Source organism: Columba livia, chromosome 19, assembly GCF_036013475.1.
Source record: "Columba livia isolate bColLiv1 breed racing homer chromosome 19, bColLiv1.pat.W.v2, whole genome shotgun sequence".
NCBI classification, from domain to species: domain Eukaryota; kingdom Metazoa; phylum Chordata; class Aves; order Columbiformes; family Columbidae; genus Columba; species Columba livia.
The window spans coordinates 6849940-6871551 of NC_088620.1; the positions used below are offsets into that span (position 1 = coordinate 6849940).

Here is a 21612-nt window from a genome sequence, read left to right on the forward strand (position 1 = left end):
AACTTCATTTATACACAAAACCATGTTAGTTAATTCTTCACTTCTGATTACGAGTTTTGAGGCACTGTGGAATGAAAGCTTCCATTAGGGGAAGGTTGATGTAGGAGTTAGGAAACAGGCTTGCTATTTTGGAAGTAACAGTTAAATTTCCTGTCTGGACACATCTTTTCTATGTTATTTTAAGGATAAGTCCCCTCAGTCTGTCAGGTTCTCATCTATGAGACTATTTCCACCTCATCCTAAATGTGTTAATAAATCTAGAAGATGGAGGCTTTATGTCTGTGTACACGCAGGGGGACAGACTACCTGCACTCCCTCTTCCCTTTACACAGAGATGTTACTTCATTCTTACAGCAGACTCGCAGCTTCTGAGAGGCAAAAGCATTGGCTTGTCCCTGAACCTCCTTTTCTCTTACCTGTGCAAAATAACACTCTAAAGATGACATAAAATTCTCCCACCAGACATCAATTTCATGGTGGTCTCTGTAGCTGAGGCACATCTTGGTTGAATGTGACTGTGAAGAAGCTCATCAAAAGGTGAGTCTGTCCACTAAGATCTGAATCAAGTGGTACATAGTATAGCAATGTGGGTTAAAACCCATCAGCCATTTTTCATCGTTAGTTATATATAATACATAAATAATGCTCAAATATTAATAATTATGTGTTATTAACTATCCTTCCTATTATTTGAGTCTAGATCACTGTGTTATCTTTTGGCCTAAACATAGGTCATTTCCCACCTCCGCTCTTCTTTTAGGCTGTAACAAGCTGATGTTTCTGTGTGGAGAACACAAAGCCTGAGATTACAGGACTGGGCTGGGAAAGCTAAAATCTATTCCTGTGATCCACAGGGCAATTCTAGTTAATGCTCTGACAGCTCTTGCTTGAGTTTCCCTACTTGCAGAAGTAGGATAGAAACAGTGTCTCATTAGAGCGAAGCTATATTTGTTTGTTAAGAACCTTTAGAAGAGGGGTGTTTGCACGCTTAGCTGCTTTTCATAGCTCTATCTATGCACACTCTGAAATATACTGCCTTTTTTTTTTTTCTGAAAAAGAGGCTGTAACAGAATGCTTTGCCTAGTCAGAGGATTTGAATATCTCACCTTGAGCATCAGGGTCAGAACAACCCTGTGTTCTCACATTTTGCTCTTGTAAAAGCCTAGGGAGCATCTCACCCTGTCACCCAAGGGAACCTCATGGTGCTGTGGAACCTGGTATTCCATGATGATTCTAGATAAAAACAGCATCACACCATGTTCAGAGTTATCTTGTACGCAAGTATCCATCTACCATTTTGCTGGTGAGTGCATCAATTGGGAGTTTTGTCTATGGGTCTGATTAGAAACCCACTTCATATCAATAGTAGTATTTCCTTTCAGCAAGCAGGATTTGATTGTGATCATTTGCAAGACAGTTTGGCCCTCACTGGGAGGAAAAGCACTGTACTGAACTGCAATACAGAAAAGTTTCTTCTTTCACACATTCCTATTCACGTGGATACAGGTACATCCATGTACTTCAGTACACTGAAATGAGTATCTGCTATAAGAATAAAGCTTATCAAAGCCTAAACACAGTACAATCTGCCTTCTATGTAGATGCAAAACCTTACTGAGCAGCAGCAAAAAGAATTAAACTCTGAGGAAGACGGAGACTCATTAAAAAGAGTTATAACAAATCAGTTATCAGACGTTAAAAGCATAAACTTGTTAGAATAAACCTGTTTAAATAAATCCTCAGCAGAGCTAATTAGGTCGGTGTTACAGTGGCACAATGGCTCCCTTCTTCCATAGAAGACTTAATGATAGCATAAGCCTGTTAGAGGAATACACTAAGTATACAATAAGCCAGCTATTTAAAGGATACCTCAGTCAGTTCATCCTCTAAATCTGACCTACCTACAAATTGTCTCTGGTGAGAAATAGCTCCTGTATTCCAAATGCCTATTGAAAACCCAGGCCCATGTGCCTTCTCCTTTGTGAGAGACACATCCATGGATACAACTCTTTTTCCAAACAAAGGGCTGGTGATGGCTCTGGAAGAGCTACATGATTGAGGGGTTTTTGTTTTCCTTTCTCTCTGTGTTGTACTTGAGGTGCAGATTAACCAACTGAACCCATTCTCAGATCTTTAATGACCATATTGATCGACTATTGGTGAAGCAGCAAGGCAAGAAAGAGAATAAAAATAATTACTTTGCCCCTATATAGTGGCTTTTGTTGGCACCTGCATCAGGATGAATGATTTGGAGATTAGAGACATTTAACTGGACCTTTTGTCCCAGTTCTACGCCTGGTTTTGTGTAGAACATAGTCTTTCTACATCCCTCTTGTAAACAGCAGGGTGACTACTGCTTCCTTTTGATTTCACCTGTTGTGATGCTGAGGTCTGTGAGCCAGGCCTTATAACTTCCATCAGGATGATCTACCAAGCCAAATGAGGCTTTCATAGAGTGTTGGCATTCCTGTGATATCTTATTCTTGCCGGTGTAGATAACTGCAGGAGTGGAGATGTGGGTGTAAACCATGATGCTCTCAGTGCTGTTTCCTATAAACACCTTAATATGTTGCTACCATTGTGCCTTCATGCTGCTGTGTAGATAAAAAGCTGGGTGGGTAACTGCAGTTAGCTCAGTTCTGGCTTCTAGGTGAAAGTTATACAAACAACAATAATCCCAACAAGATGAGCATTAGACTGGCGTATTATCACTCATGTTGCATAGATGGAAGCACAAGTGAAGAGAAGTGATCCCTTTGAGATTGTGGCCATCCAACAGCAGAGCCAAAAATATAACCCAGATGTTTGAGCTAGTCCTGCACATTTTATGCAATAGATCACTCCCTCCAGAGGTGAACTGGATGATTTTCCTCAAGAAACATGAGAGTTGAATGCTGACTGGCTTGAAAGAAATGATCTAAAACTAGCAGGGGAAGAAATGTTTATTTCTGGAGAAGGTGTCACAAGCAAAAGAAAAGCTTGAAAACAGGAGTTGAACACTACATAAAGAAACACTTGACAGCCACAGCCCTTTAAGTTGCCTTGAGTGTCTGTGTGCAGAATTCATTGCTGACAACCAAAAAAAGTGTTGGCTCTAAAAACTCAACCTTGGATATGAATCTGTTGTACCAGCACTGGGACATTGGGGATGACAGTGCTCTAGGGGAGACATCTCGTCTGGGTCAGAGCTGCCATGGACAAACTGATACCAAGAGGGGGGGAAAAATAGGAAATAAGAACCTGTAGAATCCCCTACACTGAATTTCTGCCTAACATTCAACCCACTCCTGAAGAAATGCAGTGAATGAAATGTTTGTCATAGAAAGCTGTAACATGCTGGTACCAGAGCGTGTCTGGACAGCAGGAGGGGAAGCAGCATGTAGGCAAAGTTCATTGTTAGTAATATTACCACTAGCAGAGAAAGGCAGCAGCTGATTTCAGGCTGCTTGGGGAGAGGTGTGTATACACAGAGCAAGGAGCTGTCTTTGCTTTGGGAAGCATCCAAATAAAATAAACATGGTGGAGTTTTTATACACACTCTTTAACATGCTGCTTGGGAAACTGTAGCATAAAAGCTACATCTAAATATCCTGGCAGCTGTGTTTTCACGCTGCACACTAAGATCTTGGTCCTAGACACCTGGATATGGTACATCAGATTCCTGAACATTTTGACTTGTCCTTTCCTGCTCTAACCACTAACCAGCATAGCCTGAGAGGCTGTGTTTATGCAGAGTTTTTGTAAAGCACTTAGGTGTGTGCCTTTCAATGTAGTTCCTGAAAACTGATCGCATCAAGTTTTTCTTAACAAGATGAAAAGTCCTTATTGTATCTGAGAAATAGCCCTGCTCAAGGCATGTGGTTACTGTGTGGTAACAATAACCTCACTTCTCAGGGTGCTGTATGCACCAGCTATCAACCTGGTGACTCACTGCAGACCAGAGGCAAAGCATGCTTATCTCAGAGTAGCAGCACACTGTAAAACATGCCATTCCTTAGTGACTTAAATTCAGATTTTTCTCCCAAATAAATAATAAATGATACCCAGGGGGGAAAGGGAAAAGAAAAAAATTACTTCTTACTCCTCTTTCTCTACCCAGGAGTTGCCAGGTACATTGGTTTGTGCAAAGTTAATGGTGATAGTCCATTTTGACCTGGACTACTGTTGATGAAAAAGCGCAATTTGGCTGCACTAATCTGTGTGGGACTCCCTGCACTGGTGGTTTGGATCCCTGGGCTCCAGCAAATGGAATTTACCCACTTTGTTTTGCGGCAGATAGCCAGGTGTCTTGGTCATTATTTATAATCCAGAGATAAAAAGACAACGATGAAACATCTAGTGCGATCCGTTTCATGAGCTGAAAAAAATTGCCCACACAGTTACAGCATATCAGCATAAATTTAACAATCATCCAGTTGGATGTGTATGCAAGTTATGACTTGGTTTTATGCTGGAAGTGGTATCGTTATTCTGTACTTAGTGCAGCCATGTTAGATGTGCGCTGGCTTCTCTTGAGTAAATCAGGAAAGAAGCACCGACTCTAACTCCCATTGACATGTTTCAGAATAAGCTTAGAAAAACTACCCACGACAGTGGCTGTCCACTTCTTCCAGCAACCCTTGTTAATCAAGCTAAGATATCTTCTTCTCATGCCCGCTTCACAAACATGGAGAAATATTAGTGCCTTTTGCTTTGCCATCTCCTTTGCAATGAACACTTTTTGCAGCTCTGGGATATGAAACAGATGCAAGAACATATATTGGAGCAAGGAATATGGGAGGAAAAAAGCTCAATTGAACATCCAAGTCCCTGCATTTGACTGCTTGTAGGGTTTCACCTACCAACATTTTTTCGAGTGGTCTGAAGTGCTGAGTGATTGCAGACAGAGGCAGAGTGAGGCTTGAAACCTTCTCTGCAGTGCACAGCTCATGATGGGTTGGGAGTTACAAGTAGTTCCCTTTTGAAAGCCTTACTCCAAGTTCAGAAGGAAACTAAGCTGCAGGTGATGAATACTGATGACTTGTACTTGGTACCAGACAATAGTAACAATAGTGAATATGAAAGACTGCTAATAAAGAGGATGGATTTGTGAGTAACATGGGAAAATCAGCAGATATGGGTTCAATTGCTTTCTCTTCTGTGCACCTCAGCAAGCTCTAGAGGAAGGTATTCAACTCATCTAGCTTCATCTCTAAAATTTAGGAATTAAGTATGAGCTGCTGATTTGTTCCCTTTAGAGTCAACACAGAGAGCTAATTTCAGAAGAAAATTCATACCACATTGAAGATAGTGTCTAAGATAAAAAGAAGATTACATTTGTAGAGTTAAAATTAGCCCTTTCTGTTAACTGGAGAGAATATTTAGACAAATACCTAAAATCCAAGAGCCTGGCCTGCTCTAATTCCCCATGAATTCATTGGATCACATCATTAATTTTGCATCAGTTGGCCTTGGCCAGGAACCCTCATATCAGTGGTGGTCAGGAAACAATCTTCTGAGCTGGGAAAAATCAGTTATCACTGTGCTTTCTGCTCACTACATTTTCCTAGAACTGACCTTATAGTAGTGGTTGCTGTCTTACTTTAAGCTTCAATGAGAGACAAACCACTATTCTTTATCACAAGGCGTCTGCTTCCTACTCAAGAACAGTAGCAAAAATACCAAAAAAGGTCATTAGAAACTGTACTTCAGAAGACTGAAAACCTCATTCTTGCAACCCCCAGAGGCTTGTGGTGCTTGTTCCCAGTGTCCTGAAATCTGAGAGCCTAGGGCAGCCGAAGTAAAATTTTGAAGCTGTGACATTTATTCCTTTGGTCTGATGCTGGACATGGATTTATCTCAAAAGATAAATTTGGGATATGTTAATTGAGGAGCAGTGCAAAGATGGAGCAGCACCTGACTGGAAACTTCAGTGGGTTCAGTGCTTCAAGCTTCTAGAGCTGCACCGAGGATGGTTCAGTTTAACACAGAGGAACCAGCTATCAGAGAGGGAAGGACAAAAATATTCCCAACTGTTTCTTCCCACTCTGCTGGGACCTGCCAACATTTTAGTTAGGTTATCAGGGGATTCCAGCCTTTCCCTCAGCCCCTGCTCAGGCCTTGACTATAAATCTTTAATTATGTATCAGAGGTGGTAGAAACAGTCTCTACTAGCTCCTTGTCTCTTAGCCTTGATCCCACTCCCAGATTTCTTCCCACAGTCCATCAAAATAGCCTAATATTTGCCTGTCCACACAGCCCTTCATATCACCCATCCTGCTTTGTGAACACTGAAACACCCACTTATTAAAAGATACCAACAGCATATGAATATGGTTGGTGCTTAGGAGTTTGGTATCTACACAACGAACACAAAGCACAGTATAAATAAGATCGCTACTTACTGTGATATTGTTTGCAGAGTAGAAAGAGGAAATACATTTCACAAGAGACTGAGAGAGCACCAGAATATCAATACAATGCTCACAAAGCAAGTTAAATCCATTTTTAGACTGTAATAAACAATGAAGTCTGCAAAACCTTGACAAGAATACATTCTGCATCCTCAAGGAAGGCAGCGCAACAGGGTACGTGGAAAGAAGAAGTTTGCTGGTAGCATGAGAACTCAGAGTAGTGTTTGATTATCTTCACCAGCCCAGGGGACTCTGGAGTGTGTTTTTGCTGTAGAATTACAAACAGAAATGAAGCGTTCCCTGTGTGCAGTTGGCACATAACAGCTCCTTTTGCACAAGGAAATGGCACTTTGTGGCATCTGGGATAGAGTTAATTTCCTTCATAGCAGCTCATCTGGTTTAGGTTTGTGACCAAAAGAAGGCTGGTAACACACTCATGCGTTAGCTGTTGCTGAGTAGTGTTTGCAGCACATCAAGGCCTTTTCCGTTTCTCACTCTGCCACCCCCAGTACCCAGATTGGGGGATACACAAGAAGCTGGGAGGGGACACAACCAGGCAGATGACCTGAGCTAACCAGAGAGAGATTCTATGCCATATAAAATCATGCTCAGCAATAAAAAGGGGGAAAAGGGGCTTTTAGCTAGGTTACCCATCTTTTGATTGGGAACCAGCTGGGTGTCAGTCTACCTGTGGGAGGTGGGGAGTGATTACTATTACATCACTTGTTTTTTTGTTTTTTTGTTTTTTTTTTCTCCTACTTCTCATTCAGTTAATAACAATTTTTGTCTTAACCCCCAATTTTTCTTGCTTTTACTCTTCCTCTTGCCCCATCCCGCTGGAGTGGGGGGCAGAGGGGAGTGAGTGAGCAGCTGTGCAGTGTTTAGTTCAATACTGTAATGAACCCACAGCACAATCGGAGCACATGGTGGAAACCCATTTACTCATTCTTGTGGAAACTGTTATGTGAACAATGTGGACACTGTTTTCTAGATGTCTCGGTTTCATGTGATGTGTTCCTAAACTTCTCATAGCACAAATTACTGTTTCCTGATCCTTGCCACCACTATAATTTCATATTTTTTCACCTAGTGGTTACAAAAGTGAGACTGTCTTTTTACACCATGTGCGTTATGAATTCGTTTGTCTTTGTATTCTCCCTTGATTGACTAGTTTCTATTTTCTTTGTAGGAAAAATATTATAGTTTTTAAAAAATAATCTAAACATTGCTTTTAAGACAACTGTTGAAAGAGGACAAAAAAGTGAGGATTGGACATACTAAAATTGTTAACAGTTTAAAAGAAGTCTTTACTGGAAGAAGAAATAGACATTCTTGAATTCTTGTTCAATGGAGCTTTGCTGATTTGGGGTGAAGATCCAGGCTTTGTTCATTGCAGGGAGAAGATGAGTTGAAATATCTAAGACTAAAAAGAAGAGACCACTGAAAAGAGAAAGCTACTGAAGTGAAATAATTTTGTTTTTAAAAATGGCATCCAGAAGCCTTATCTTTGACACATAAGAACAGACACATAGCTAAATATGCTGTAACCTGCTTAGGTTTCCAAAGCAGCAAATTAAACCAGTGGACTATGCAGTGAGTGTCCATTCAGATGAGCAAAGCTCATTGAACACAACAATACTGTAAGAGAACATGTTGAATACTCAATGCACCAAATAATCCTCTTTTGATACAGAGACAGTAAAAGCTTTTGGGAAAGAGGCAGCAATAGTGCGTGTGTGAATTGGGGTAAAAAAGAGAGAAAACATTTTGGGATAGGAAAATGATGAGCAAAACTACTATATTTGTTTAATTTTTCTCTTATGTTTTTATGATAATGGTAGGAATACTTGTTTCTAGGCAGGGCACTGGTTCCAAGAAGTTTGTTGACTCTGATTTTCTGGAATAAGGTGTTACTTTTTATAGACTATTTGATTTGTTCTCTTGGTCCATGAGACCTTTGGGTGCCTGAAGAGTATCATCTCACCTGTTTTCTCTCACTCTCTCTTCACAGGAATACAAAGTACCAGGCTGGGTACCGCCACATCCTGCTAGACCAAATCACACAGTAGCCTTCCCAGAGGTAGTGAGGTAAGACTGCCATTGTTGTTGGATTAGTTGAATCGGTAGGTGCCATGTGACTACACCACTTGTTCATGGAGCTTTTGCTTTGATTTCAAACAACCTCATGGAGGAGAGGATTCCTTTTCCATCTCTGGTAAATGCCAAGAGCACCAATGAAAGAACACACTGGTGGTAAATCCAAATGCTTATTTGTTTAAATGAGTTCTTTATAGCTATATATTCTGTACAAGCCCTGATCCCTCAAACTGCATGGTGTAAGCCATTCCTCTGTGGCTTTTTACCAGGGGAATCTGTGAGAATCATTTCAGCCTTTTATATGAGCCAATGTGACAGAAACAGGGATGGCTTACCAGCAAGTGTGCTTTGCAGCTGAACAGTCACTTGGAAAAAAAGTAAAACTCGGGAGCATTTTGTATGCTGTAACTGAGATAAGCTAAGCTTCAGCCCTATCAGAGCAGCCTGGAGTTTAACCAAACAGCTTCTAATTCTGCTTAGGAAAGATTTGCTGAAGATTTAGCTTAAGACAATGTTCTGTAGCCACAGGGATGGGTGAGTGAAGGACAGAGTGTCCTTGCAGGCCAGACAAGGAGGGGATGGAAGAAAGGTGTCTCCCATTGCCCTCCTATCCCCATATACCCTGCACAAGGTGTCTGAATTATTTTCCTTTCATCAGTGGCTTGTCTGAGGGGTCCCTGGCTAGAAACCTCGCACAACTGCAGGAATCGTTAAATGCTGCCTTGCCTTCGAGCTACTGAGATTTGCCTGGGTGGGTCGTGCCCTTGAGGCACTCACATCTCAAACCTTCCCCGAGCCCCGCGATGTGACTTCTACCCGCCCTTCCGGACGGATCCAGCCGGGGCTCTGGGAGAGCAGCCGGCTGCCCGCTGCCTGCCGGGGGGACTCGGCTCGGCCGCCTCCAGCCCAGCCCAGCCCGCTCCGGGCCGTTGCCGAGCGCTGAGCCTGGCGGAGGTACCGGCGGAGGCACCGCGCTGCGGCGCGGAGGGACGCGCAGCCCCGGGCCCGCTGCGGCCCCGTCGCCGCCCGCCGCTGTCCGCGGTGCTGAACCGCGCCCGCTCGGGGCACGGGGAGCGGGGTGTCCCCAGCCTGACTCCGCATCGGGGGCTTCCCACCTCTCCTATTTGTAACTCCTCGAGGTGGGAACCCCCCCAGTATGGCGTCAGGCTGGGGAATAGCCTGCTCCCCATTCTGCCTCTCCCTCCCCAGCAGCTCCCTGCTCGGCGAATCGAGCCCCGTGCTGCCTGGCTGTGGTGAGCAGAAAATAAGGGGGCAGAAAAAAAAAGAATGCAACGCGTGAGGGCTGCCTGGAATCGTAACCGGTCCTGCTGCAGCTTCCTCCCCCAATCCGAGGGACAAACAAGTTTAGATCCCCCACAGCCCCGTCCAGCGGCTCTTCCCGGTCTCATCCTCTCTTCCCACGGCCCAGGCTCCGTCTGGCCGGAGCTTAAGTTCCTCCTTTTTGCGCCCCCGCCCCTCCCCCTTCTGTAATTATGTACAAAACACTTCTTAGAATAAAATGGCCAGGCTGGGGCTCCTCCCCACTTTCCTCTTCCCCATTCATCCTCTCCAGACCGCTCCAAGCCCCTCCCCCGGTGGCAAGCCCAGCCTCTCACTTCCCTCCTGGAGCCCTTTTCATTTTTATTTCTAACCCTCTCTCCATTCTCCCTGCTGCCTCTGCTCCTTCCCCCGATGGCTACGAACTGAGCAGCAGAAGAGAGGAGGGGCACAGGAATAAGGGAAGGGGGGGTGGAAAAGGCAAGCAAAAGGACGAGGGAGAAAAAAGGAATTTTTTTTTTTTTCTTTGCCTCTGCCCTTAATGCCCGCGATCTGGATCAAGGAAGGGGATTTTCTGTCTGAGCATGAAAAGGACTGCTAGAGCCCCAGGATTTTCACGCCTGCATTATCAGCCCAGCACCCAGTATGCCAGCTGGACAGAGAAGCTCTCCCACAAGTTCCTACCGAGCCGAATAAAACCCACGGGCGACCAGATCTCCGCCAGAGAGGGACGTTAGCATCAGGTAAGGCGAGCGCTGCGGCTGCGGCGATGCCCCGGCTGCGGGCGCCCACCGGGCTCCCCCGTCCTGCCTCGGCCGCGTTGTGTAACGCGCCCCGCGGTCCCTCTCCGCCCCCGGCCGTGCACACGTTTTCTCTGCCTTGCACCCCCACCTTGGGCACGGAGTTACAGGGAGGATGGAGTGGGGGCTGGATGGCAGAAGTCCTGCAGCCCGATTAGCGGTTGTGTGTGTGGTGAGCACGGTACTGGGGAGACTGGGAGCACTGGATCCTACTGGGGAAAGATGTAGCTCCAGGAAGATGCCTGGCAATAGGGTTTCAGCCCCCGAATTGAGGTGGGGGTGGGAGGAAGCCAGGCTCCATCTATATTCCGGAGTGTTGATACATCCCAGGGAGGGGGGGGGACGACGACACACAGTCCCCAAGGAGATGGTGTCATCTCCACTTAATCCACTGTTCCGTTTTCACAAGTGACAAGCAAATCGCGGAGGAAAAGGAAAGTCTGTCGCCTTCAATCCCACACTGGGCTGATTGCCTCGACTTCTCGTGGGGACTGGGAGACAGCGGCAGAGCCGGGGGAGGGCAGCGATGGCGGGGGTGGGGGGAGCTGCATCCCACAGTGCAGGAGATTGGTTTTCTCCAGCTCAGCTCTCAGTGCTACTTAGGAGGCTGATGTGGAGCATAACTTTGCCTTTTCCAGTCCATGGGGAATAGGGGGACAGAGGGCATCTCCACGCCATTACATCATCCCCGAGGTCCAGCACAGCCTGGGTCTGAAGACCCAGTGATAGTCAAAAGAGAGGAGGGCTGTAGGTGTGAGTGTATTTTGGCTTTGGAGAATCCCTCTGTGTTTCCACTTAGGAGGGGGGAAGAGGAGGGGGTGTCACTTCTTAGGTGTAGCCTCCTCTTCATGGGCAGAAACAAGCAGCAGTTGGAATGCTGGCGGTCTTAATGTGTGAATTTAGCCTTGTGATTGACATCTGCACTAGGCAGGATGGAAGGGTGCTTCATGCTTTACTTTGGCTGCTCATCTGGGTGTATAATTATAATAATTTGGTAATAGCAGTACAACTGCTTTCCTAAGAGTTGTAGAAAAGTATTCAGGGAATGGTGAGAGGAGGAGGTAGTGAGTAAAAAGGAGATGAGGCTTTGGCATAAGAAATATTAAATGATTTAAAAAAAAATTCCTTAAAAAGGAAAAGGATTGATCCAGATCTGCTTGTGAGTGACAGACAAACCCGGGCTCTCTCCCTCCCACACACCACATAGACAAGCAGTCGTGGTCTCCCTTGCATGCATGTACATGCTAAGCACACAAAACACATGCTGCCGAACTCACACAGTCCACCCCGTGCTTAAATACAGCATCTTGGTCTCGCTCTCACATGGATGCAAACACCTATTGGAGCTGCGCAGCCCCACGGTTCCCCTGCGCTCAGACACAGAGACCTGATCTACACACGAACACACACTGTAATGTGCAGAAGTAACTGCACTGAGATTCTCATTATGTGAATCAAACATTCAGACATTCACATGAGCACACACACGCTGTCTTCTTTGCAGGTCTCTCAGTAGGTGGTTTGTTCCTCCAGCATAGTCTTCTCCCTTTTAGTTAGTTCCAGGCATTGATTTGGGGTTTGTCTGACTCCAAAGCCCTTTGCGACTCAGCGGAAAAAGCTCACTATGTCTTATATATCTACATCTGTTTTACTGCTCTTCACATGTTCCCAGGACTCATGATTTTGGTACTGGAAAGGCAGACAAGCAGCAGACAGGGGACCAGGGAGATGGCGGGGGGAGCAGTGGCAAGCTCGTACCCATCATGCTCTCTCTGATAAAGAGCTGGAGTCTGTGAGTATGGGAAGTGCTCTGCTAGAGTTACGCTGCATTTTCCCCTGTGAGAGTGTGCATGGGAGCAAAACAACACAGGTATCTGTAGCTAAAACATACAGGGTGCAAGGCTCCACTTCAGTCTTACCCTGCTTCAGGGCAAAACCCATCCTTGGAGTACAAACACTCCCATGCTTTTGCAAGCACCTTTGATCAGAAATGGTGTAGTATGTGCAGGGGAGATGATGCCACTGGTGTTAGATGTATTTAATCAACATCTCCCCTCTGACCTTCCTCCCCTTCACCTCTTTCTGTAGGGCCTAGTGAGGAGACTGTTCAGCCCTCCCAGAGCAGAATATAGTGAGGATGATTAAAGTCTGTGTTAGGACTTCAGAGAGGAGGAATGGATGGTGAACGGATGGCTTTCTCTAGGTAAAAGGTGTCCCAGAAGAGATGACGGAGAGTGTGTCTGTGTTCCCTCCTCACCTCTGCTGTTTACTACATCAGAAGTGTGTGTTATGCTGATGCTAAACACTACATGGGGTGGGTCTGCTGGCAGACAATGATCGTTCTTGTCTGTGTAACAGAAATAGTTCCAAGCCCAGTCCTTCTGTCTTTGCTCAGGCAGAAGTCCTGCTGCCTGCTCAGAGTGCAGCACTCAGGAACGTGCTGCAGAAACTGACTCCAGTCCAGAACTGTACCCGTCTCTCTGCTCACCTCCAGAAGTGGAGGGGGATTTCTGTAGTTTATCCAGGGCTCTGTGCTGGTACAGTACTTACAGTTGATGCAGAGACGTTAAGAAGGCAGGAAAAAATAATGGGGGGGGGAAGCTGAAGATCAGAAATGGGAATGATGAGCCCCAAAATCACCCCGAGGCGTGACGTTTGCAGATGGAAAACCAGGGAGAGACCCCTGCTTCACAGCGGTGGAAGCGCGGGAAAGATACCCCCCCAGTTCCGCCCCCGCGCAGCTCCGCGCCCGCTGCGCCAGCGCCGGCTCCTGCCGCCGGGCCCCAGGAGGGGGCGCTGTGTCTCCACGCAGCGCGGAGCGGCGCGGAGCGGAGCGCGGGGATCGCCCGCCCCTCACCCCCGCGGCCCCGCCGAGCCGGAGCCAAGCGCTAATAATAATGCGGGGGCGGGGGAACGATAAATAACAACAGGGCTCTCTTCTCCAAGGGGCCCAGGTGCAGCTGAATGGGTTTGGGCCGGATCCTTTCTGGCTACAAACGCGCTGTTTTTTTTGGGGGGAGACGGGAGTTCTGCTGAGGATCTGGCCTGATACACGCAGGAATCTTTTTACCCGGTGATGAAATGCAGCTACTTCTGGGACAGAGCCCAGCAGCTTTTCCGTGCCAGCAAATACTACAGGGGAAGTGAAAAATCACTTCATGCATTGAAAGTGCAGAGATGAACTTAGTGAGGCAGAATATAAATTACCCGGAGTTAGGTAGCTTGTGCCCTGTGGTTTGATTTACACCATCCCTCTTGCAAAAGTATCATGGGATTTTTAACAACCATAAGGACCTTGGCCCATTTCCCTCCAGGCCACACAGAGCAGCTTCTCAGAAAGACAGAATATCCATGCAGGGAGGGATCTGGCGTCTAAATAGACCCGTGGACCACAATCTGATCCCCTGGTTCTTCCTCTTGCTTGGGAGATGCCTGCTGCCTGGGGCAGGATGCTGAGTTACTGAATGGTGCTGGGCTGAGTTAGGGCAGAGCATCTCCTCCCAGCTGGATGTGATAGCCCAGGGTGTTCTCAGATGCCAGGAAAGGTTTCTGCTCTCTGTGCCCCTGCACTGCCGTGTCCAGCTGACTTGATGAGACCAGAGCTCGGTTGGACAGGGCTGCAGCTTGAAATCAGTGTGTGAAAAAGGGAAACATCAGCAAGCAGAGCAGCCTGGGGAAGGAAAGTGGACATATCTGCTGGGTTCTGTCTGGAGAGAGTCAGACATGGGCAGAGCTGGACTAGACAAATGACGTGACATTCAGCAGGGTTGGAGAGTAGGTGCGCGATAGGTGTTGCTGACTTGGCAGGCTGAGCTGTGCCATTTCAGAAAAGAAAAAGGGCTAGGACTAGAGGAAGGGGAGAAAGAGCAGAAATCAGAGGAGCAGCTGATTTAGACTGAGCTGAAGACAATTGGAGGACTCAAGTTTGCTGCAGGGATGCTGGATCAGATCCTAAGTGAGGGTGGCATAAGTTGGGTGTAAATGTGTTATTTTGAAAAGGGCCTCAGAGTCAAGCCCAGGATTCCCTCTGTGGCTGGGTTGGGGAGCTTAATACATGTCTGTGCCTTCTCAGCCCCACGCTCAGTGAGCTGTTTTCTTGCAGCCTTGAGGCAAGACCTGCAAGCAGCATCACAGGAGAGAGAGAAAGGCACTTATTTATTTTTGCTATTTATTCTTCTGAAGTCATGTGTTCTACATCCATTTTACCATTGCCTACAAGGAGCAGCTGACAGAGCTTAGCTGTGCACAAGGCTGTTACCGCATCTGTGACAGGCCCGCGTGGAGCATGGTGCTGGTGACACTGGTCCCCACGGCAGCACGATGCCCCTGTGATGGCACATCTCTAGGTGTTGACATAGTGTTCCCCAGTGCTTGAACTCTTGTATGCATGATGCCCTGCTTCCATTTCAGAAAAAAAACAGCTAGTTGCACTGCTGATGGATCACGTTTTACACTGGCAGTAGAAATAATAGCGAGTCAGAGCAGCAGCAACTGATCGGAGCAAATAATCTGAAACGACTTCAAATGGTGGCCTCCAGAGGAGGACAGAGTGAATAGTCTTTGCCAGACACATATTGTTGTTCTTCGGTGTTTATATTGGTGATAGAAATGCTGGGCAGAGGTAGAAACTCAGGTGCCAGGAGCACCAGTATGGTTTTCAAGCCCCAGAACAAATTCTGTCTGTGTGTTAGCAGTGAGCACTGTTCAGTGGAGTATTGCCATCACAGTGACATCTTTGGTCCCAGAAGTTCACAAATGACAACAAAGCCAGCTCTGGGCTGACATATACAAAACAATGACACAAAAGCTTGCAAACCAAGCTGGGAGAGGTTCTCACACATAACAGAGGCTCCAGGGCTTTTTGTTGGAAATCAAAACAGAATATGGGAGCAGAGGGAGCTCTCACTCCCATCCATTCTCCCGTACTGCCTGATTTCTAGCAGGGTAGCTTTGTTCTTGCAGTCTCTTCCTGCTTGGGACCGGTGTCATGGCTATCTTGATATAAAGGGTGCACTTTTACCTGGTGCTTATAGAAGATAAAGCCTAAAGCCTTATGACAGGTCTTATAGCCTTGACTTTAATATCTATGCATATTACAGCTGAAATACACCTTATGGTGAGTACCTGTGAAAGGCTTGGAACCACTTGCTGTAAATCATCCCAGCCAGTTGAAGCCAGGGGAGTTCGCGGGCTCCATGGTGAGTGAGGACCTCTTAGGGTTTGATTTAGAGTGCGATTTAGAACCTGGCCTGTGCTCTAGACTTTTCTGTTTCCATCATGATTTTGGATGCAGTTTTGGCCAGAAGTCCTGAGTCGGCACAACTGATCCCATTTAGCCATCTCTTTATTCTGGCTGGAGCTGCCTATGAGGTTGTCAGATATGTTGCTTAGGTCAGAGACCTTGGTGGTAACTTATTCTTGCAGTTGTGGATGCTGACTTGCTAAGCAGGGTGGAAGATGGGGATGGCGAGCTTTAAATGATTGGCTTTTGCAGGCAGAACATTCCAGGTGTGCCTGCCAGGACCAGAAGAATAAATAAAAACAAGTTTGTTCCATAATTTAGAGCATTAGTTAGAAAATTCCAAAGAAACTAAAACTACCCAAGGAGAGATTCTAAGGATGGAAAGAAGTGACCCAAGGGAGGAGGCTGACGATGCAGGGGAGACCAGAGAACCAGGACGAGCAGGTGCGAATCTTTAGCTGGACCTGCGGGATCAGTGGAATAGCCAGCAGTGAGGCAGGTTGTGAGTGCTGGAGCAGCCGGGTTGCTTTCAGCGTGTGACTGCTCTCCAAGCAGGTACAGATGGTGAGCGGGTAAGTGAAGCCCTCAGACATATGCTGGGGTACATCTGTGGCTATGGGTCCCTCCTGGCTTGGGCCACCTCCTTGCCTAGAATATGAGGATGCTGGAGTTATTCCAGGCATCTCTTGCACCGCTCTGTTCTGGGGGGAGATTTGCAGTCAAAATCAAAGGTGTGTTTTGGGGGAACAGGGAGAGCTTAGGAGGTATAAAGTGAGACTGAAGAATGCCTGAGAATCCTGAGAAAGTCCAAGGAAATAACTAACCAAGACAGCGTAATGTCTGTGTTAAAATTGCGGACAGAGATAAAAAAGCAGCAGGGAGGATACATGTAACGTAGCCTTAAGACCAGCAGCTATTTCTAGAATTGCTTATGTCATGTCATCTGAATTCTGAGTTGCTTCTGCAAAACAACTCCAGGCTTCGCTGTTTTATGCCTGAGAATGCTGATAATGTGTTTATCTGCTATTTTCACTCTCCTAAAAGAGAAATATCAAGTATTTGAAAATGATGGTGGGTTGCTGTACCGTGTTTTAGGCCAGTGAATAGACAAACCTAATCAGCCAGGGAAAAGCCACCAGTTAGGGTTTGCACACAGTATTTATATGGTGCTGGCTTAAAGTAACCCAACAGCGGTAATTAGAGTTCTCATAAGTATTTTGATAAAACCTTTTTTTGTGAATTTAGCGATACGTGTGTATCAATCCTCTTATTTTATTGGGGGACGAGAGTTAATTATAAATACAGTGATTAGAACTGGATGTGTTGCTCAGGGTATTTGCCAGTGACATGGAGGAAGGAGGGATACCTTTTGGTGATGGAGGCAGATCGGACCTTGTTAAGACTCTGGAAAAACTGAAAAGTGGTCTAACCAGAAGAGCAGGACACTGAGGGGACCAGAAAGGCATGGATGAGTGCTGTCACTCCTGGGATGATTGTTTAGCTGTTTGGGGATATGCAAAGCCAGTAGTTGTCCCAGGACTGTCATGTGCAGTGTCACCAGGAAGCCCAGCTCCTTTGGGTATGGCATTTATTTGCTGAGTCCTTTTATGCTTTTGGTTTTCGTCATACTCTGCAGTATGTAAATAGTTATGAGTTGTGTGCAAAAATATTTTGTTCAAGACTTTTTTTTTTAGACCTGGTACCACATAACATCCACGGCTGTTTCAGACTTTCTGTGGGAAAGAGAAGGAGAGAATAACCATTTTTCATTGTCCATCTCTCCCCTACTTGTGACAGGGTAGACATCAAATCACACCCTTGTCTAAATGGCATGCAGGCCCCACTTCTGCAGGGTAACTGGGTGCTTAGATATTACTCACAGAATATTGAATATAGGCTTGTTTTCAAAAGTGTACTGAAGTGTTGTTGACCCAGTGCAATTATAACTGCAAAGGGCCTGATCCTGCAATTTGAATCACAGACAAATTCTTAATTACAATCCCACAGACATAATGAAACGTATTTCCAGGATCAAAGTCTAAGCAACTGTAAATCCATACGCATACTGCGTGCTGAGTGAATCATGTTTATGATCTGCCAGAGTTCAGCTTCTTTGTTCCAAAATGCTGGTCAGGAAGGCAGAAGAAATATTCCCCAGGATATTATAAAGACTAACATATCATCTGAGGGAGAATCAATGGAGATTGATGGCAAATTAGATGGATACTTGAGACATTAAAAGGAAGGACGAAAAATAGAAGTGAGATTATAATTGAACCGTATTAATATATTTTAAATGGCTTTACAAATATTAACAAGTTAAATAAGGAAAGCCTGGAAATAATCGTTTATTTAGTCTGGGAAAGCTAGGAGTAAGAAGGGACATTTGGGTTCCAGTACAAAAGTATATGAAGGTTAGAATGAAAAGTGATCAGAAACATTTTAATGCTTTGATGATATAAGAACAAGGGGGCACATCAAAATTAAAGGGCACAACTTTTAAAGCAAATTAAAAGGAAATAGTCCTTTCTTCAGTGTATAGTGAAGCTACACAATTCCCTGCTGCAGGATGTCACTAAGATAAAAGTCTGGATGGATTTGAAGTGTAAAGGGCTACATAACTTTTTAGCAATTAATAGCATTTGCAACTCTGCAATGTAGGACAATGGTAATCAGATCTCATGCTTCAAAGCAAAAGCTGACCATCTTCTTGGGTCAGGAAGGGCATTTTTCTCTGCATAGAAAGAAGATAATATGGATGGCGAGGTAATATGACTGGATATGGTCGATCCCGCTAGAAGCTAAGTCAGCAAGAGATTAGCAAATTGCTTCTGTGGGTGCTGGATTAAGGTATTATAAAAAGGTTTTCATCAATGCCAGACAGAATATCAATCCAACAATCTCTTCTTCTGTGTCAACTCCCACAAAAGTAATTTCACTGATTACAGTAGATATTGAAGTAGGACATAAAATGGGTGGTTATAAGCAGCTGCAATGACCCTGAGCTGCACATTTCGGTTTCCTCTATCACCACCGTTATCTGCTGGATGGTGCAGAGCTCAGATGAGCCTGGAGTCTCTTGGTGCTGGGTACTGTTTGGACGTGAGCTCCCTGCAGTCCAGACAGAGGAGGAGGAAAAGAAACAGGGAATGCCATCACCTCTGCTCCGAACCAGAGAAAGTGCAGCAGAAGGCTTGAGGATCAATTGAAATCCTATTAGAGTCTGTGGAAGCATTTCAGTTCACAGGAACAGGAGCTTGGGCTTGGCCTTGACAGATTTTTTTGAGAGTAGTCGGTGGCAAGGTAAAAGGAACATTTGAGGAAACAGGACCTTAAATATCTCAGTGGGATATGCTGAACACTTGGAAAATCAGGCTCCAAGGTGTTTGTAAAATGTCACCTTAAAGAATTTGCCCAAGGCTGCGGCAGAGATAAATGCCTGGATGCATTAAATCTAGAGATGTAATCAAACTAGCCTGGTAGGAGCAAGAGAGTGGAGGGAGATTAGTGAAGGAGCCCATTAGTCTCCCACCTCTTCTCACATTTTCTCCCCAGTGCTACAACCCCCCACACCAGAGGGTCCCCAGATGCCTTCTCCAGCCAGAGGTCCACCCTGTCTGCCATGTGCTGGGCACAGTCCTGCATCCTGCCCATGGGCTTCCGCTGTCGCTGGGGATGTGCTGGTGGGAGGAAGGAGGAACCTGCTTTTCTCCCTACTCCTCATATCGGCCGTTCTTTTCCCTGTTGCTGAAGACATACATTTGGGTGGAGGGAGGACAGGCTGCTTTTGGCAGGTGACACTTGCAGAAGGCCGCTTGTCCAGCGGCCATGAGCATCACCAGTTGAGTAGAGAGGAGACTGCTCTTCTACGGTCAGCTGCACTGGGGCTGAGACAGGTGATAAAACTGCGTTTCCTTCGGAAAGGTGGGAAGGATGAAAAGCTGCTGGGTGTGAGAAAAGCATACACTCCAGAGGGAATAAAGCTCTAAGAGAGACGCATGGCTGGGGCTGGGAGGGAGCGGAGAGCTGGCAGGTAGGAATGCAAAGTTCACTGGCAACGCAAGTGCAAATGCTGAGACCAGTCACCACACTGGGACTAATGATTCCTTTGCTTCCTGGATTGCAAACGAGAGAGATGTGACGAGCAGGTGCAAATCTGTCGACAGGATATTGTGTAAATGTGATGATGACTGTGCTCATAGGCTTGACTGGAAATGGGTAGGATGGACAAGGGAGGTTTTGCTCTGCAAAATGCATGAGAAAGATGCATGTAGAAAAAAAGCTATGAGGTAGGACTGCAGTTTACCTGCGTTATTGGAAGATTGATTTCTGATGAAAGGAGCAGAGAAGGGAGGAGAATAAAATTTTATAGGTGGCAGGAATAGGGATCAGAGCTTTAAAATGGCAGTTGTGAGTTAGTATTTTTGAAGGATTGTTTCAAATGTGACTGCAGATAACCAGCACTAGGTTCTGGTTTCCAACCATCTGCATTTAAAAAAGAAAGAGACCAGCATATTGGCCTCAGTGAAATTCTGCTGGATTTCCCCCAGAGAATCAGGATTGTCCCTGCATTTCAAGTATGTAAAACACCAACAAGGCTGAAAAGTGAGGTAGGGGTCGAACAGGAGAATGGCTGGCAGGAATAAGCAGATTGTAGACTAGGCTGAAAATTCAGGGATCTGTAATAAAACTGCATGGTGACGGATAGTGAACAAAAGACTATAGGTATATTATGGTTTACGGAGCACAGGACAGATATGTCTCTAAGGAGACTCAAATAAGGAGTGGAAGGGAGCAGCAGCTGTTTTAGGATGCAACAGTGCTGGGTGAATAAAGCAGCACTGTAGCAAGATAGTTCAATCCCGATGCTGTCACCAATGTGTTATATACGACCTTGTGCAGGTCACTTCGGCTGATATCTTTCAGAAGAGCTTTTTAAATGCGTGTTCCCACGCGTAAGAGCTGAATTTCTTACAGCCAGTGCTGTGGTTCTGAGCCCTCCAGCTCATACAGTGGATGGGAACCACTCGGGGGACTCGCCTAAAAGTTTGGGATGAGAAAAACAATCTGTTTGGGTTTTTTTTAAGAATTCAGCAACCTGTGTCCTCAGGAAATGTAGCCCCCATAGACTGATGTTCAGCAATACTCAGTCTTTACATCTCCAGTGCTTGGCAAAAGCAGCACTGGTTTGCATCTGACCCCCTTCTAACCCAGCAAAATGGCCCGACATTTAGAAGACTGGCCTGAATTAATTTCTCATTGCGTAAGACCACTAATGAAGTTGGCATTTTACTGGAATATTTAAGGGAAGAATATGCTAACTGTATCTCTTTCCCTCCCTTGCCCAGAGAAATGGGGCTTTTACTTACACACCATGCACAATGAAGTGTGCACGTGCACAATACACACACGTGCATTGTGCTTTAAGAAGCCTGAATAAAGACCACTGTTCCAGTGCAGCATATTAGTCTTTTTACCGACTTCAGCATTTGCACTAAATAGCAATTAATGATAAAGCTGCTTACATTAAAAAGAAGAGCAAAAGAGGCTGATAAGTCCTTCCTACCAGTGGATTCTCCCGCAGTGCTTCTCATTACTGTTTGTTTTCAAGTTTGAAGACAGAAATTTTGTCCGAGGCATTTTTTTAATATATATATATATTTTCTCACTGATACTTCTCCAAGGCAGCTCTTCTGTAAAGCCTTGAGACCAGTGAAGTACAGTCTGCAAACCCTTCATATCTCAGATAACAGAGATGCTGCTTTGATGCTGGGGGCATGACCCTCCCTTGGGTGCCAGGATA

At 45.6% G+C, this 21612-nt stretch overlaps 1 protein-coding gene and 1 long non-coding RNA gene across 2 annotated transcripts in view; both read left to right on the forward strand.

Moving 5' to 3' along the window:
• Nucleotides 1-8481, forward strand: part of LOC110358536 (uncharacterized) — an 85883-nt gene extending 77402 nt beyond the window's left edge. The window contains exon 4 of the long non-coding RNA XR_010467119.1: nt 8404-8481. This is a non-coding gene — a long non-coding RNA (uncharacterized LOC110358536). The remainder of the gene's footprint in view (nt 1-8403) is intronic.
• Nucleotides 8482-10081: 1600 nt separating this feature from the next.
• The window catches only part of BRINP1 (BMP/retinoic acid inducible neural specific 1), an 82952-nt gene continuing 71421 nt past the window's right edge, over nt 10082-21612 (forward strand). The window contains exon 1 of the mRNA XM_065035942.1: nt 10082-10510. The gene's annotated coding sequence lies outside the window, so the exon portion shown is untranslated. The remainder of the gene's footprint in view (nt 10511-21612) is intronic.